Source organism: Palaemon carinicauda, chromosome 8 (assembly GCF_036898095.1).
Source record: "Palaemon carinicauda isolate YSFRI2023 chromosome 8, ASM3689809v2, whole genome shotgun sequence".
NCBI lineage: Eukaryota > Metazoa > Arthropoda > Malacostraca > Decapoda > Palaemonidae > Palaemon > Palaemon carinicauda.
In genome coordinates this window covers 109,952,239-109,971,123 of record NC_090732.1, presented here as the reverse complement: position 1 = coordinate 109,971,123, position 18,885 = coordinate 109,952,239, and positions in this window count along the sequence as shown.

Below are 18,885 nucleotides of genomic sequence, written 5' to 3'. Positions count from 1 at the left end.
CAATGGGCGGGGCAAGCCGTTGACCACCTGTTCGAGTACTGCACCAATAGCGACGTCGCTGGCATCGATGGAGAGAAGGAGAGGGGCATGTGGGATAGGACAAGTGAGAGCCGCAGCAGTTGATAGGGCCTTCTTTGCAATGCAGAGGGCTGCTTCTTGAAGGGGACCCCACTTCAGGTCCTTTGGCTTGCCCTTGAGGGAGGCGTAGAGGGGAGCAAGAGTGGCGACAATGGCTGGAAGAAAAAGGTGATAATAATTGATCATGCACAAGAATTCCTGCAGAGCTTTGACCGTCAAGGGCGCGGAGAAGCTCTGAACGGCTGCTACCTTCGCAGGGAGGGGATGGACTCATTCAGGAGTGATGCGGTGCCCTGAGAACGACACTTCGTTGGCGCCAAAGGTACACTTGTCATACCGGACTACAAGGCCATTTTGTTCCAGGCGGTTGAGCACGATGCGCAGGTGATGGAGGTGTTTCTCTTTTGATGAGGAGAACACAAGTATGTCGTCCACATAACATACACAGAAAGGGAGGTCCCCTAAGAGGCGATCCATGAGATGTTGAAACGTGGCCCCAGCATTACGAAGGTAATGTCCCAAACGGAGTGGTGATGGCAGTCCTGGAGATGTCTTCTGGCTTCATATGCACATGGTAATACCCCTGCAGGAGGTCGAGCGTAGAGAAAACCTTCGCTTTGTGCAGGTAGGAGGTCACATCAGCAATGTTTGGGAGGGGGTAGTGATCCAGTTCTGTTTGCATGTTCAGGCGTCTGTAATCCCCACACGGACGGAGGAGCCGTCTTTCTTCAGAACGATGTGTAAGGGTGACGATCATGGGCTGGAGGCCTTTTGGCAAAGGCCCATTTCCTCCATTTCAGCGATCATCTGTTTGGGGGCTGCCAATCGTTCCGGTGCCAGACATCTGAATTTTGCGAAGACTGGGGGTCCTGTTGTCTTGATATGGTTATAAATACCGTTCTTGGCAGGAACCATGAGCGTTTCGCGAAGTTTTGGATGGAAAACTTCCGGGTACGACGTGAGGAGGTGGGCGTAGGCATCCGTGGGTGCGCTGATGTGGAGAGTGAGGTTAGAGGGGGCGGGTTGAAGAGGTGTTGACAAGTACAAGTCTGCGTTGACCAATCGTCGGTGGGCGACATCGACCAAAAGGTGGAAATGAGAGAGGAAATCCGCACCGAGGATTGGCAATGTGACATCAGCAACGAGAAACTTCCAATTAAATTTACCGTTTCCAAACGATAATGTGAGGTTATCGTAACCATAGGTGAGTATCGCAGATCCGTTGGCAGCTACCAAGTGGACGTCGGCAGACGTAGACAGACTACGTCGTGTCCTGAAGAGTTCCCTTGGCAAAAGAGAACGACAAGCACCCGTGTCTACCAAAAATCGCATGCCCGTTCCTGCATCATGTAAAAAGAAAAGATTAGAAACACGGGAGGCCACCGCCACGAGCGATGGCCTACTTACACGTTTTTTTGGCAACTGATAATCTTTGGCACATTTCTTCGCGTTTGCCCCAAACCTGAGGTTGCAGTAGCAAAACTGTGGCAGATGGGAGGTAACAAGTGGCTGTAGAAGTAGTTGGTTGGGGCGCGAGCGATTGGTGGGTGGTGGGTGGCTTTGTCGCCGCTTCGGCATGTCACGTAGTAGGCGTGTATGCCCTACGGCATTAACGTCAGCTTCGGTTGCCGTTGAACAGGCATCATCTTTGTCAGGGGTGGAGGCGTTGATGGAGTTCTTGAAGTGCCTGTCCATAAGGGCATCGGCTTTGGTCATCAAATTCTTTATGGGTAAAACTATATACATCGGGTATGGTAGCACGTATAGGTCCTGGTAAACGGCGTATCCAAAGGGCACGAAAAAGGATCTCCTCACAAGGAGAGCCGTCTGCGGCAGGTTGCAGGCCAGCGATACTGGTCAATTCCCTGAGGGCGAGCGAAGCCCTTTGGACCCCAACGGTTGTTGCGAGAGCTGAAAAAGCTTTGCTATACGGGCGGCCGGCGACGGCGAATACTGCTGCAGAAGGTATGTTTTGGGGGCGTCATACGCTATTGGGGTGTCTCCTTGTTCACAAAGCCAGTCAGATATTTCCGGGAAGGTGTCCTCAGGTATCGCCGCGAGAACATAATCTGCTTTGGTGGTTGAGCGAGTCACGCCCTTGATGCGAAACTGGACTTCTGCGCGCTGAAACTAAGCAAACGCCTCTCTGGTGGCTAACGATGAAAGTTTCAATGAGGCAGCTGCAGCACCATCTTCCGTAGAGTCAGCCTAGTACCTACGATGGAGGGGCTGGGGTGGGTGGTGGAAGACAGTGGGAGCGAGTCGACTTCCCAGGTCACCAATGTGACGGGCCGAGAGAAGGTTGTGACTCAAAGACAGTATGAAAGCAACTGAGTAAATTTATTATAGAAAACTCCTTTATATACAAAAGCTCAAAGCAACAAGGAATTTCATGTTAAAAAACACACATTGTTGCAGTGGAGAAAAGTAGACATGTTTCTTCTGGTTCTTTTTAGTGCGAGGGAAGAGCGAAGATACAAGCATAATATATTCAGAAAATGAATCATGTACTATCGTGTGAGACACGGTTGGTACAGATATATTGATGTACAGGAGTGATATTACGGACACTAACCGGTAAAAAATAAAAGTAAATCTGGGTGAAATTAAAGTCGCCTGTATTTTACTGTAATACGGCTGAGAGCAGTATATTTTTACGGAGAATTTCTAATTAAAATTACGTTTTTTAACTGTACGTTTGGGATACAAAATTCAAATATTTATACCTCTAACCATTACGCCTGTTTATTAGTGTACTTAAGCTATGTAAAAGATATAAAAAAAAAAAAAAATAAGAAAAAAATGGAAAATGACGAGCGATAAGCATTTCTGTCGACAGATTATCATGTGGAAGGCGTTGTTTGCATAGACCTACTTTTAAAGCATCATTCTTTAATTTTCTTGAGATGATATTTCGCTTGGAAGAGCCTTATCGAATATATATATATATATATATATATATATATATATATATTGTGGCGGGCCGAGAGAGGATGTGAACTCAAAGGCAGATTGGAAACGACTGAGTTATTTATTAAGGAACACTCTTCTTTATATACAAAATCTCAAGGCAACAGGACATGACCTGTTCGAGAGACAGAATAATGTTACTGAGCAAAACGGAGACATGATCATTCAGGTTCTTTTTAGTGCGAGGGAAGAGAGCAGATACAAGCATAATATATACAAAATAATTATGTACAATTGTGTGACACACGGTTGGTACATAGCTCCCCCCCTAAAAATGACATACTGTACATGTTAAATAGGGCGCCCTGATTTAGAGAGGCGAACTGTAGGCGGGTCATCTGGCAGAAGATAAGCAGGTTTTAGACGATCAATGGAGACCCAGTCTTCTTTGCCCCGAATGTTTAGGAGGAATACTTTCGGACTGCGTCGGATCACAAGGAAAGGGCCCATGTAAGGGGGCATTAGTGGTGGCTTGCTGGTGTCGCTGCGCAGGAAGATGTGCGTTGCAGAGTGCAAGTCCCTTGGTATGTGATGCTTCGCTGGGGGCTTGTAAGTCTGGCGGCACGGAGTAAATTTTCCCACGACGTGACGTATACGCTGGAGATCGTCGGAGCAGGTCGTAGAAGGGAAAAATTCGGCAGGGACGACCAACTGGTCGCCATACACCATTTCGGCTGCCGAGACGTCAAGGGCGTCTTTAGGAGTGGTCCTTAGTCCAAGGAGGACCCAGGGAAGCTGAGTAAACCAGTTGCAATTCTTGCAGCGGGACATCAAAGCTGCTTTGAGGGTGCGATGAAAACGTTCAACCATTCCATTGGCAGCGGGGTTGTAGGCCGTTGTCTGATGTAGGGTGATGCCCAGGAGATTCGCTAATGACGTCCATAATTGAGAGGTGAAAGTTGTTCCCCTGTCAGAAGTAATATGCTCAGGGATACCGAATCTTGAAATCCATTCAGAGAGTAAGGCAGATGTACATGAGGCGGAGGTTGCAATTTCCATGGGAATGGCTTCAGGCCAACGAGTTTAGCGGTCGATGACGGTAAACAGGTAACGATGTCCTTGTGATGTAGGTAGGGGCCTACAACGTCGACGTGAATGTGTGCGAAACGACGCTGAGGTTGAGGAAAGGTGCCCACTCCTGAATCCGTGTGTCGATGTACTTTGGATGTTTGGCAAGAAGTACACGCACGGACCCAATCCTTAGCATCCTTAGAAATGCCGTGCCAAATGAACTTTGCCTTCAGCAGCTGTGCAGTAGAACGGCACGAGGGATGTGAAAGGCCGTGGAGGAAATCAAACACCTGTCGGTGCATGGGAGCAGGAATCCAGTACTGACGTCACAGAGGAAGGTGGTGTTGGAGTTTTTGAGGGGGAAGTCTTCCCAACGGAGGGACGTTAAGGATGTCCTACATGCCCTATACACTGGATCCTGTTGTTGGGCTTCAGCTAGCGTTGTAATCCAATCCAAGTTGAACGGCATCCAACGTGTTTCTTGACAGGACATCGGCAACGGGATTCATTTTCCAAGGGACGTATTGAAGGGTGCAATTGTATTCAGCCACTGCGGAGAGATGTCAGTGTTGCCGGGCAGACCAGGCGTCAGACTGTCGAGTGAAGGCGTGCACCAGAGGCATGTGGTCTGTGCGAATGACGAAGGGTGTACCTTTTAATAAATAGCGAAAGTAACGGACAGCCAAGTACACCACCAGCAATTTGCGATCGAAGGTAGAATAACCCGATTCTGCCTTGGGCAGTTTTCTGCTGAAGAAGGCCAATGGGCGGGGCGAGAAGTTGACCACCTGTTCGGGTACTGCACCAATAGCGACGTCGCTGGCATCAGTGGAGAGAAGGAGAGATGCATGTGGGATAGGTAAAGTGAGAGCCTCAGCAGTTGAAAGGGCCTTCTTTACATTGCAAAAGGCCGCTTCTTGAAGGGGACCCCACTTCAGGTCCTCTGGCTTGCCCTTGAGGGAGGCGTAGAGCGGAGCAAGAGTGGCGACAATGGCTGGCAGAAAACGGTGATAATAATTGATCATGCCCAAGAATTCCTGCAGCGCTTTGATGGTCGAGGGCGCGGGGAAGTCCTGAACGGCTTCTACCTTCTCAGGGAGGGGATGGACTCCTTCAGGAGTGATGCGGTGCCCTAAGAACGACACTTCATTGGCGCCAAAGGTACACTTGTCGTACTGGACTACAAGGCCATTTTGTTGCAGGCGGTCGAGCACAATGCACAGGTGACGGAGGTGTTCCTCTTTAGAGGAGGAGAACACAAGTATGTCGTCCACATAACATACACAGAAAGGGAGGTCCCCTAAGATGCCATCCATGAGACGTTGAAACGTGGCCCCAGCATTACGAAGGCCAAAACAGGAGTAATTGAAAGTTTATATACCAAAGGGAGTGGTGATGGCGGTCTTGGGGATGTCTTCTGGCTTCATAAGTACCTGATAATACCCCTTCAGGAGGTCGAGCGTAGAGAAAACCTGCAGTTTTTGCAGGTAGGAGGTTACATCGGCAATGTTTGAGAGGGAGTAGTGATCCAGTTCTGTTTGCATGTTCAGGTGCCTGTAATCCATGCACGGACGGAGGGAGCCGTCTTTCTTCAAAACGATGTGTAAGGGTGACGACCATGGGCTGGAGTTCTTTTGGCAAAGGCCCATTTCCTCCATTTCGGCAAATGTCTGTTTGGCGGCTGCCAATCGTTCCGGTGCCAGACATCTGAATTTTGTGAAGACTGGGGGTCCCGTCGTCTTGATATGGTGATAAATACCATCCTTGGCAGGAACCGTGGGCGTTTGGCGAAGTTCTGGACGGAAAATTTCCTGGTACGACATGAGGAGGTTGGTGTAGGCATCTGTGGGTGCGCTGATGTGGAGAGCGAGGTTAGAGGGGGCGGGTTAAAGAGGTGTCAACAATTACGAGTCTGCGTTGACCAATCGTCGGTGGGCGACATCGACCAGAAGGTAGAAATGAGAGAGGAAATCCGCACCGAGGATTGGCAATGTGACGTCAGCAACGAGAAACTTCCAATTAAATTTACCGTTTCTGAACGATCAAGTGAGATTCTCGTAACCGTAGGTGGGTATCGCAGATCTGTTGGCATCTACCAAGCGGACGTCGGCAGACGTAGACAGACTACCTCTTGTCTTGAAGAGTTTCATTGGCAAAAGAGAACGACAAGCACCCGTGTCTACCAAAAATCGCACGTCCGTTCCTGCATCATGTAAAAAGAAAAGATTAGAAACAAAGGAGGCCACCACCACGAGCGATGGCCTACTTACACGTTTTTTTGGCCACTGACAATCATTGGCACATTTCTTCGCGGTTGCCTCGAACCTGAAGTGGTAGTAGCAAAACTGCTGCGGATGGGAGGTAGTAAGTGGCTGTAGAAGTCGTTGGTTGGAGTGCGAGCGAGTGGTGGGTGGTGGGTGGCTTTGTCCCCGCTTCGGCAGGTCACGGCGTAGGCGTGTATGTCCTACGGCTTTCACGTCAGCTTCGGTTGACATTGAATAGGCATCCTCTTCATCAGAGGTGGAGGGGTTGATGGAGGTCTTGAAGTGGCTGTCCATTAGGGCGTCAGGTTTGGTCATCAAGTCCTTTATGGGTAAACTATCGACATTGGGTATGGCAGCGCGTATAGGTCCGGGTAAACGGCGTATCCAAAGGGCACGAAGAAAGTTTACCTCACGAAGAGAGCTGCTGCGGCAGGTTGCAGGCGAACGATACTGGTCATTTCCCTGAGGGCAAGCGAAACCCTTTGGTCCCCACAACGATTGTTGCGAGAGCTGAAAAAGCTCTGCTATACGGGCGGCTGGCAACGGCGAATACTGCTGCAGAAGGTATGTTTTGAGGGTGTCATATGCTATTGGGGTGTCTCCTTGTTCACAAAGCCAGTTGGATATTTCCGGAAAGGTGTCCTCAGATATTGCCGCGAGAACTTAATCTGCTTTGGTGGTTGAGCGTGTCATGCTGTTGATGCAAAACTGGACTTCTGCGTGCTGAATCCAAGGAAACGCCTCTCTGCTGGCGAACGATGAAAGTTTCAATGGGGCAGCCGCAGCACCAACTTCCGCAGAGTCCGCCACAGTACCAACGATGGAGGGGCGAGGGTGGGGCGTGGAAGGCGGTGGGAGCGAGTCGACTTCCGGGGTCATCAATGTGACGGCCCGAGAGAAGGTTTTGACTCAAAGACAGTATGAAAGCAACTAAGTAAATTTATTATAGAACACTCCTTTATATAAAAAATCTCAAAGCAACAAGAAATTTCATGTTAAAAAACAGACACTGTTATAGAGGAGAAAAGCAGACATATTTATTCAGGTTATTTTTAGTGCGAGGGAAGAGCCAAGATACAAGCAAAATATATACACAAAATGAACTATGTACGATCGTGTGACACACGGTTGGTACAGATATATTGACGCACAGGAGTGACATTACGGACAATAACCAGTAAAAAATAAAAGCGAATCTGTATTTTACTGTAATAAGGCTGAGAGCAGTATATCTTTAGGGAAAATTTCCTATTAAAATGACGTTTTTAACTGTACGTTTGGGATACAAAATTCAAATATTTATACTTCTAACTATTACGCCTGTTTATTAGTGTACTTAAGCTATGTAAAAGTTATAAAAGAATTAAGAAAAAATTGGAAAACGACGAGCGATAAACATTTCTGTAGACAGATTATCATTTGGAAGACGTTGTTTGCATAGACCTACTTTTAAAGCAGCATCATTCTTTAATTTTATTGAGATGATATTTCGCTTGGAAAAGCATTATCAAGGGATATATATATATATATATATATATATATACATATATATATATATATATATACATATATATATATATATATATATATATATATATATATATATATATATATATACATATGTGTGTGTGTGTATATGTATATATTTTTATACATATCTGAATATATATATGTATATATATATATATATATATATATGTGTGTGTGTGTGTGTGTATATATATATATATATATATGTACATATGTAAATATGTATATATTTATATACATATATATATATATATATATATATACATGTATATATATATATATATATATATATGTGTGTGTGTGTGTGTGTATATACAGTATAAATAAATATGTACATATGTATATATGTATATATTTATATACATTTATATATATATATATATACATATGTATATATATATACATATATATATATATATATATATGTATATATATACATATAATATATATATATATATATATATATACACGCTCTGTGTGACCCTATACAGCTTGCACATATCTTCAATATTTACTCAGGCACATATAATGCCACTTCCTTGGGCCTTTATTGATCAGTAATCATTCACGTCAGTATCCTAGTCTGTTATTAGTTCATTAACGCTGGTTTCTTTACAAGAGGAACGGGCGTAAGTCATAGGCTAAAACTCCTAACTAAAACGTATTATTTCCCCATTACACCAATTGTTCATCGATATACTCATCCAATGACTTCCCATTTCATTATCATTTATTTCCCTTCACACTGTTTAATAGATGAAGTTACTTTCCATATATTTTTTCCTACTTTTTTTTTTTTTATCATAGCACACTTCTTATTTGATCTCGCCTTTCAATAACACTCATTATATCAAAATCACCCTATTCAGTTACATAAGACATATTCCACTTAAAGAGATTTTTTTTTTATTCTTGATAGTTCTCCCCAGACATATATCATCTTTGCTATTTTTTTTCTCAGCAAGTCTGTTAGAGATAGACATTGGCTCATGGGCGCGTTGGAACAACGAGTGGTGGTATAATATATGGGACGTTCTGCAGCTTTGTCTAACCAACTAAAGTTGTAATTGTGTCAAAACCGTCCTCCCACATTGCCTGTATCTTGCATCTTGCATTATTTAACACAAACTGGCAGACACTTTCAGAAATGTTTTCTTTTTGGAAATAATTTCATTATGCCAAAAAGTGTGTTTCTGGTTGTGTGGCTAAGACCAAAAGTTTGTTAAAGCACCTTGAAGTTTGAGATGGCAGCAGCATTGTTTGAGAGGGAGACATTTAAAGGGGTATATGCCGATTATTATTTTGCATCCGTTGAAACTATGAAGAGCTAAAAACTTATCACTGAAAAACTAAGTAGCATTATGGGGGAAAGAAAGTGATTTTGATAACTTCGATGATTCAACAAAGGAAGAAGTGTCGGATGATGAAAAAGGGAGAGGGTGACAAGCGAGACAGATGAAAAGGAGAGTTATAATGCTACTGATAAGGGTATTGATATGGATTAGGAATTTATTGAGAACGAAGGAGGTGATTATGATTACCTTGAGGCTGTGAAAACTGCAATAAATTACCTTTTCAGTGATGATGATATAGATTCAGATGACTAGGTGGGCCATATCAAAGGAGACAGGAGTACAACATTTATACTCAATCCATCAGGAAAAGGCTACTAAGGGAGGACACCTGGTTTTAGACCGATTCTCCAATTCATGCAATGTCTTCTAAGATCACTTGGCTTCTCTCTCTCTCTCTCTCTCTCTCTCTCTCTCTCTCTCTCTCTCTCTCTCTGTCCAAAGAAGTACCTGTTCAAGCAATAGATAACTGCCTGACTTGAAGGAGGGGAAAGGTCCAGTAAAAGTGTATGTGTGAGTATCACAGAATGTGCAGCGGAAATGTCTTGCATATGAGTGTGAGATGTTGAAAAGCTACACTAGCATTAGAAACAAGTTAGGAAATGCACCAATTTATATAGAAATACACTTAGAGAGAGAGAGAGAGAGAGAGAGAGAGAGAGAGAGAGAGAGAGAGAGAGAGAATCAGATTAAAACCAGATGCACTCTCTTATTGGCACTTACTCTGTGTGTTGAGTACAGTATGCCCAGAAAGGATCACACCATGTCAAGTCACGTGGGCAGCCAAAAAGTCAAAGGCGCCACAACTGTGTCCCTCTCCCACGTGCCCAGTACATTGTTCATGCATTCAAGATAAGCGGAGATATTCAGGAGACCCCATCCTACCATCTATGCATACCCTTCTTAATAGAGTAGGTATGATAGTGCTCATCTCCAGCACTCCATTTGGTTTCTTCGAGCTATTAGTTTCCAAACGACCAAATAGTATATTTAATTAAAAAAGCCGAGTACTTTGTAAATTTCACGTGGAAGAGCATTTTTGGTTTCCAACAAATAAATTATGTTTTGGGTAAGAAATAAAAAGTATGTTTTGGGCAAGAAATAAAAAGTATACAACAGCGACTTTCTCGACCTCGATGTCATGTAGGCAATTAGAGCCTATAAGGAAACACTGCTACACTTCAAACAGGTAGGCTAATCTCAAGGATAATCGGGACTAGTTGATTATCATTCAGCCTGTCATTGAGTATCCGTAAAATAATTGTAAATTTGCAAGTCCGTAAACAATATCTGTAGTTCAACGAAGGCATGTTGAATTGGTGCCTCTCAATTAAGGAATATAAGCTAATAAAACCGGAAAAATATAGCACAAAATTGCATTTCCTATGCGAGGCTCAGTTAGGCTATGTCCTTTACTTCATCAAATACTGGGGTGTGTTTTTGTCCGTGTGGCATTTTCAGGCCAATGGACCAACATTTGCTTAAATGTTACCATGTTTTTATGGATACCTATTACCATTTTGTTTGCTCGCAAACGAATTTTAATGACAAAGGCGCTCTCTTTAGTTCATATTATGTAGTGTCACATCCACAAGTGAGGGAACGAAAGAAATGATTTCTTCCCTTTTTTTTTTTTATTTACATATGGAATTTATACGAGCTATGGAAAACTACATGTATCAATAGAAAATAATTCTTTAGTGGCAGAGTGAGAATACCAAATATTTTTCGTTAACCCATTATCTGGTAATTAACACGTTTCTCATCATAAAATCCCTTCACACCATCTGTATTACATTTATATCTAGAATAAGGAGATTTTAATGTTTTGATTATTATGTTAAAGTGTTTTGCTAAAAAATTCGACAAAAATAGTCAGTAACATCTAACTAAAGTCAACACAGCCATTTTAATTGCGTCTTTTCTTTCCTACTTACTGTATATCAAATTCACCAATAAAAAAACACAATGAATTAATTTTTCGTTTCATCCAAGTATCTTTGCCTACATATTTTTACAATATATGTGAATCTATAAATCTATATGTTGCAAGTTTATTCAAATATATTTAAGAAAAATATACTAACAATTTTCATTAACCATAGTAAGCCAAAATTTGTGTAGCAGCCCGACAAAGTGACTACTTTAAATGTTATTACCATGGCCTATTAAATATTAATACGCTGTCTATATCTCACCCCATCCAATAACTAGCTTTAGCTGAAATATGACGAAGAAATTGAGGGAGACGAATTCCTCTATGAACGTCACTAATGGATACTAAAATGAATAGCCCTGAAATATGCATTACTGATACGAGGGTGATTGTGTTTGATGAATAAGCGTTTGAGATGCATTTGAGCTAATGGCACTGGGTCATGAAATACCATTACTCGTGATTACATTAATTTGTATACATTAAGTGGCTGCATTGAGAATTCATGCAACAAAATGATAGTTCATATAGAAATTGTGTTTCTGGTTTGCTGCTGTGGGTTATTTGATCTGATGTAGATATCTATCTTGTTAGTTTTCACCTGAATGATCAAATTTAGATTACAAATAAAACCATATTTGAATTTATAGAAATACAAAATTAATTTAATTCAGTTACTGATGCAATTGTTTCATATTTTGGGTAAATATTTTCCCGATGAAGAATTATGAATATACAGTATATATACAGTATATATATATATATATATATATATATAATATATGTAAATATATATATATATATATATATATATATATTTATATATATATATATATATATATATATATATATGAAGCTAAGTGACTTGGTAGAGCATCAAATTGAAGCAGCTAAAACAGAAAGTCAGGCACTGTGACCACCCATGGGAACCTGAACATAATGCTATTAACCAAATACCAAAATTGAATGCTAGGACAACTGCTAAATAGCTTAGGTGTACCTTTTTCCTCTTTTGCCGAGCAACATTTTGTATCCTTAACGTAATACTGACTTTATAGTTTAAGTAACTTTTACCCCACTTAGGAAAGAAGTTGGAGTTAAGTATCTTTGGTAAGTAATCATATTTCGTCACTTGAATCATTCCACTGTTATTATTATTATTATTATTATTATTATTATTATTATTATTATTATTATTATTATTATTATTATTACTTGCTAAACTACAACCCTATTATTATTATTATTATTAATATTATTATTATTATTATTACTATTATTATTATTATTATTATTATTATTATTATTATTATTATTATCACTTGCTAAACTACAACCCTATTATTATTATTATTATTATTAATATTATTATTATTATTATTATTATTATTATTATTACTTGCTAAGCTACAACCCTAGTTGGAAAAGCAGGATGCTATAAGCCCAGGGGCCCCAAAAAGGAAAATAGCCCAGTGAGGAAAGGAAACAAGGAAAAATAATATATTTTAAGAACAATGCCATTTAAATAAATAATTCCTTTCCAAACTATGAAAACTTTAACAAACAAGAGGAAGAGAAACGAGATATAATGGTGTGCCCGAGTGTACTCTCAAGCAAGAGAACACTAACCCAAAACGGTGAAAGACCATGGTACAGAGGCTATGGCACTACCCAAGACTAGAGAACAATGGTTTGATTTTGGATTGTCCTTCTTCTAGATGATCTGCCTACCATAGCTATAGAGTCTCTTATACCCCACCCAAGAGGAAAGTAGCCACTGGGAAATTTAGTGCAGTAGTTAACCCCTTGGGTGAAGAAGAATTGTTATGTAATCTCAGTGTTGTCAGGTGAATAAGGACAAAGGAGAATCTGTAAAGAATAGGCCAGACTATTCGGTGTATGTGTAGGCAAAGTGGAAGTGAACCGTAACTAGAGAGGATCCAATGCAGCACTGTCTGGCCAGTCAAAGGACCACATAACTCTCTAGCGGGGCCAACATACTGCCTAGTTGGAAAAAGCAGGATGCTATAAACCCAGGGGCTCCAACAGGGAAAAATAGCTCAGTGAGGAAAGAAAAAAAAAATGTTATCCTTCTCCATAAGTTTATTGTGAAGGAACAGAATTTTCAGTAAAATTCCGAGTATTCAGTAAATTATGTCCTTATGGCACGGAAAGCACATAGTGCAATTTAGGCCAAACAGCTACGCTGACAATAAATCTCTCCCTTGAACATTTTTCTCTGCAATAAATGGGAGTCAGAGATGCCATATTAAGTTTAATCCGTGGCGCTTAACCATACTCAAACAACAAAATAAGGCAATACATTTTGACGATGATAATGGATGTTCCGCTAAACGCTGGAGTTAAATCTTTCTCGTTAATCACAAGCCAAGCCCGTGACGTTATTCAACAGCATGACCAGTATTGTTACGTTGATATACCAGGTCGCAAAAAGCATTATCAATTTATCAATCAACATAATATATCAACACCGATCGTAAAATTATTGTTTGATAAATCTGAATTTGACAATACAGAAATTCATCTGTAACTTACAAGAAATTTAAAGGAAATATTGGTACTTTGTTTGCATTATCTAATACACAAAATCAGGTATTTCTCTTCAGTGATGAAAGTGAATGAGAATAGGATGTAGAGTCACCAATGATTCTAAATAAGAAATTTCTTAGAGAGAGAGAGAGAGAGAGAGAGAGAGAGAGAGAGAGAGAGAGAGAGAGAGAAAGGTATAAAGCATGTTATGGCTGTTTTATTGCTTATCTTTTTCTATGAGCATTGGATGGTGCTATTATTATTATTATTATTATTATTATTATTATTATTATTATTATTATTATTATTATTATTATTATTATTATTATTATTATTATCATTATATTAAATATAGTCAGAGACCATCTCCCATCACAAGTATTTCAAAGCTCTCTAATGAATAGCTTAAAAGAAATAAAAAACAGTTTTGTTCCAAAATGACGAATAAGTATCGAACGAGGAAAAACTATAAAAATTACAGCTGAATGGCAAGAGACTAAAAAGAATAAATGAAGAGTAAAGGTCCAAAGAGAACTTAAGTTGTATCTACAGACAGGTGTGCTTGAATGTCTTCTCATGTTGGCTGACCATTAGTAAAAATGAAGGTTAAAAGAGTATAGAAATGAGAATGGGATGATCATTACTCTGCTCCTTATATTTTAACTTAAAAAAATTTGGAACACCCACTAGTTCTAATTTAATAGAAAATTAAAGACAAATGACAAAGAAAAAAAAAACATTATATAAAACATCATTTGTCAGGTTTCTATTGATACAGTTTTGTATATACCTGAAATCCATTTCTAATGAAAACTTTATAGATAGTCAAAGCTGAGGAAATCGATTCCATATCACATTGGATGAATGAATAATATAAATCTTATAAAAAAGAATATTTAAGAAGACGGAAAGATTTTGAAAAAAAAAAAAAATCTAAACACTGACCATAGCTTTTTATGATAATGATATAAAATTAAGTAAGCAAATAATTGTCTTTATTAAGCCCTGATTGAAACAATGATAATACTCTTTACATTAAAATATCAGTAACGAAATGTATCTATGAAATTTAGGAGTGGGTATATGAACATTTGAGTATTGCCCTCTTAAGGATAGTATAAAATGTAGGACAATAATCAGCTGGACTAGGAAATAATGGAATAAACCCTAGTTTTGTCTTTTTCATATCTGTTTCACCATATATTTGGGCTACTGTACTCCAATTAGCATTTTTTTTTTTCAGGTATCTGATGACATTACAGTCCTTGCTTAGATGAATGCCTTGTCTTTTGATCAAGGCTGTTTCATTATACCTGTATTTGCTATATCAAACGATTTTAAATTGGTGGAACTAGCAGGGGCTTTTTTAACTATCTTTATATCAATTTCCAAAGGTCGAATAAAATTTACAGGTACTTCTAAAGTTTCATAGCAAAATTCCTTTACTGTATATCTATCCTCTCATTAATCTGCCCTGGACCTTCTTGGAAAAGCAGTACTTGTACTCCATTATATCCTACATTACCAGAAGCAGATGATTCTTTTCTAATATTGATATTTTCAATGCCAAAAGTTACTGGTTTTCCTTTAACTAGGTTGGTAGGAACCATAGCTCCTGTAACAGTGTCCATTTTGGCTATGTTCTTTTTAGCTAGGGCCGTGTCAGCAGATAGTATTCTCTATATGTCATGCATTGCAGAGGTGAATTGAACAGATTGACAAGTGTTTTATCTCTACTTCCCTGGTGTAATGTTAAACCCATTGAGAATTGTTTGGGAGGAGTATTTATATCCCCAGACACAGAGTACAACATGTCCTGGTCAATTCCTAATACGTCTTTTCATGATTTTAACAACCAGTTCTTCATGATCAAACACTTGCAAGAGTTCTTGCCTTCCTGAGAATAATGTAAAAAAACATATCAACCAACTTAGGCACGCAACTCATTTTTTTTTTTTTCACCATTAATAACAGTTTTGTTTTTATTCAGAAGAGCTTTTCTTAATTGTAATGTAACATGTACCATGGCCAACATTTCATCACCCTGATAACATGGTAGAAGATCCTCTTCACATGAACCTATTTCTGCAATCTGTGCCTTATCTGTTATAAGTAGATGACTAGGAATTACTATAAATTCCGTTGAAACTGAACTAGGAATTATTTCTATATCGGAACATAAATGGTTTGATAACTCTTTTCTAAACAATGACTGTTTATTTTGAAGATGAGGAGGTACATTTATATCATGTTTCATACATAATTCTAAATATCTTTTTTCAATAGTCTGAAATAAGTACTGCTAAACCACAGGCAGTTTTGTTTCTAATCTTCCTTGCTATAATGTCAAGCAATTGAGCATATGTAACAATAGATTTTTACTTCTGAGGTCAACAGACATGATCTGTGATATAATATATCACCAGCGATTGAGTCAATTAAGCCGTTTAATCTTGTCTGTAAAGAAATATCAGACTTAACAATTATTGACAATTTATCATCAACGTTAAAGCAGCATACATGATGCAATTTCTCAATGTCACTTTTGTAGCAAATAATGCCATCTGTTTGGACATTATAAGCTATATCACTTGATCATAGCTGAGTGATGTACTAGTATGTGGCACAAGTATCCAGCTTGTATGCTTTTTGTGATTTCTTCAGAATAGACAGGTACATTAGGAATACGATCAGTGCTTTAGGTCGACATAAAGTATAATGCCAAACAAACTTGGGGTTACTCGGTTCTTCTAGTTGATTTTCAATATTTTGTATGGTTTCACTATATTCAGAACTGTTCTTTTTCGTGCAAAAATTTATAGTACTGGTTAAAGTTGATATGGTTTTTACATCATATAAGGGATCATTGGCTTTCTTGCTTTCTTCTGACATATTGCACATAAATCAATGTTAAATTCAGCTGGTCTAGTTAAGGTAGACACGATTTCCACAGTTTCCACAGTGCCCCTTCATATAGAATAAATACCTGTATTAAAATATACATTAACAATGTAAATATATTTTAAAAGAATTAAGAAAAGAATAAAAAAGTACTCTATCATCATACTACTTTGGAGAATAGTGATATATTATATTATATTATATTATATTATATTATATTATATTATATTATATTATATTATATTATATTATATTATATAATATTATGTTATATTACATTATATCATATTATAACATATCATTTCATACTATATGATATTATATATCATATTATATTACCATACCATAGTCCCAAACCTAATAGTATCAGCATGATATTATTTTGATATAAAAAAGGGGGTTTTGCATTTTAGGTTTCAGGTGATTTTACAACAATATCTATCTTGCGATACCTGAAAGGGTTAACAGTCAAGAAGCGAAAGTGTAAAACTCATTTACAGTGAGCCATGACAATTATTTTTTTCTGTAAACTGCTGTACGACTGCATAATATTCAAGGACATTCACAAATAGTATTTCATAAACACAATATTTAATGTGAGTGCATGCTAAAATATAATTAGAAATTTTGATATTTACACTTATACTGATATTATGCTATTACTAAACTGAAGGGGTGTCTTAGACTTTGTTTCACTCAGCGACCTATAATGTAAAATTTAACCTGTTTAAGAATATAAATTTAAATTGTATAAAACTGAAGTTAAGAAAAAAATAGAGTACCAGAGCTTAAAATATTTTCATAGTTCCTTGCAAAATAGTGATATAGTACAATATTATTAGGAAGGGCATTAAATTAGTAATATGAACAATATAATCACTATTTGTATAAACACAAGCCTACAAAAGTACGCATGTGAATACTATCAATGATTTGATACATTAAAAAGTATTGGAAATCACCTTTCAATAAACAAAAACAAAAACCAAACAAGAAGATAGAATATTAAGCATATGTTGTTTTACTTTTGAATAACAGTTGTAAAGAACCTATTTAATAGAAAATAAGTCTTTCCTTATATGTGTAACTGATTGTGATCATTTCTGCTCAAGACATCTTCTATTCATTAGCGTAAATAAGTACTTAAAAATGACCCCTCTTGTCACTGGGCAGTGCTTTATGATATGACAGGTGTCACTGTTTAAAATTGGAATTGTATTAGATCCAGGTCACCTTAGATTAAACCCAGTTATATATCAAATTAAGTAAGAAAATAAGGATAATGGGAAGACAGTTCATTTCTTAAAGATATATTTCGGACACATGTGTTATGTCATAACGCATTTATTTTTATATAATTAATTTTTCACTCACATTTATAATCACAATGCAAATGGCATATATTTCATCCTAAATAGCTATTAAATCTGATTTTTATCTCTTGATATATAAGATAATAATGTAATGAATATCTATTAATCACTAAAACCCATATTGACACTTGTATGTTCAATTGGCCGTTCCTTCTTATGCAATTGGGTTAACTTTTATATGCGACGGCCTACGGTTGTTAATTTTAAATACCAAATGAAAGGCCTTTTAAGAAATATTTCAGCAGGTACTGTCAATAAATTGAATCAGCACCCTTTAAAGTAGTAATATTAACCACTTTAAAATGATTGACATCCATCGTACAGAATCACCTTAACTAAGCCCATTTCCTGAGATTGAAACTGGTCTAGAAGTCGATTTAAAATTATTTATTAGGGTTTTACTACTTTGTCACGTTTACGATTTGAAATCCGTGTTATGGAACTAGAAAAAGGTAATTAAATCATTATTTTGTTCTGATATGTAAATAACATAATAGAGTATTGTTAATCAAGAAAACATAGTACATGTTTCTCTCCAAAACATATGACATTTTGAAAGGGAATAGTAAAAACAGATGTTTGCAGGGAAATTTCTTACTATCGTTGACTTCATCATATCCCCCGTGCAGTCTATAGCTCCCCCAACCCCCAACTCCATCCCCCCAAAAACTGGCATGACAAAATAAGTGGGGGAAGTTATGAGCAGGTGAAAAATAAAAAGATATGGTACGTATATCTAAGGTTTGTAGGGATCATTTTAGACCAAAAGCATATGGAATAAGTTTCTACTGTACCATGAGCAATTAAAAAAAAAGAAATAAAAATAAAAAGAACCACTCGAGACTGGAGCAATACCAAATTTTATTATTATTATTATTATTATTATTATTATTATTATTATTATTATTATTATTATTATT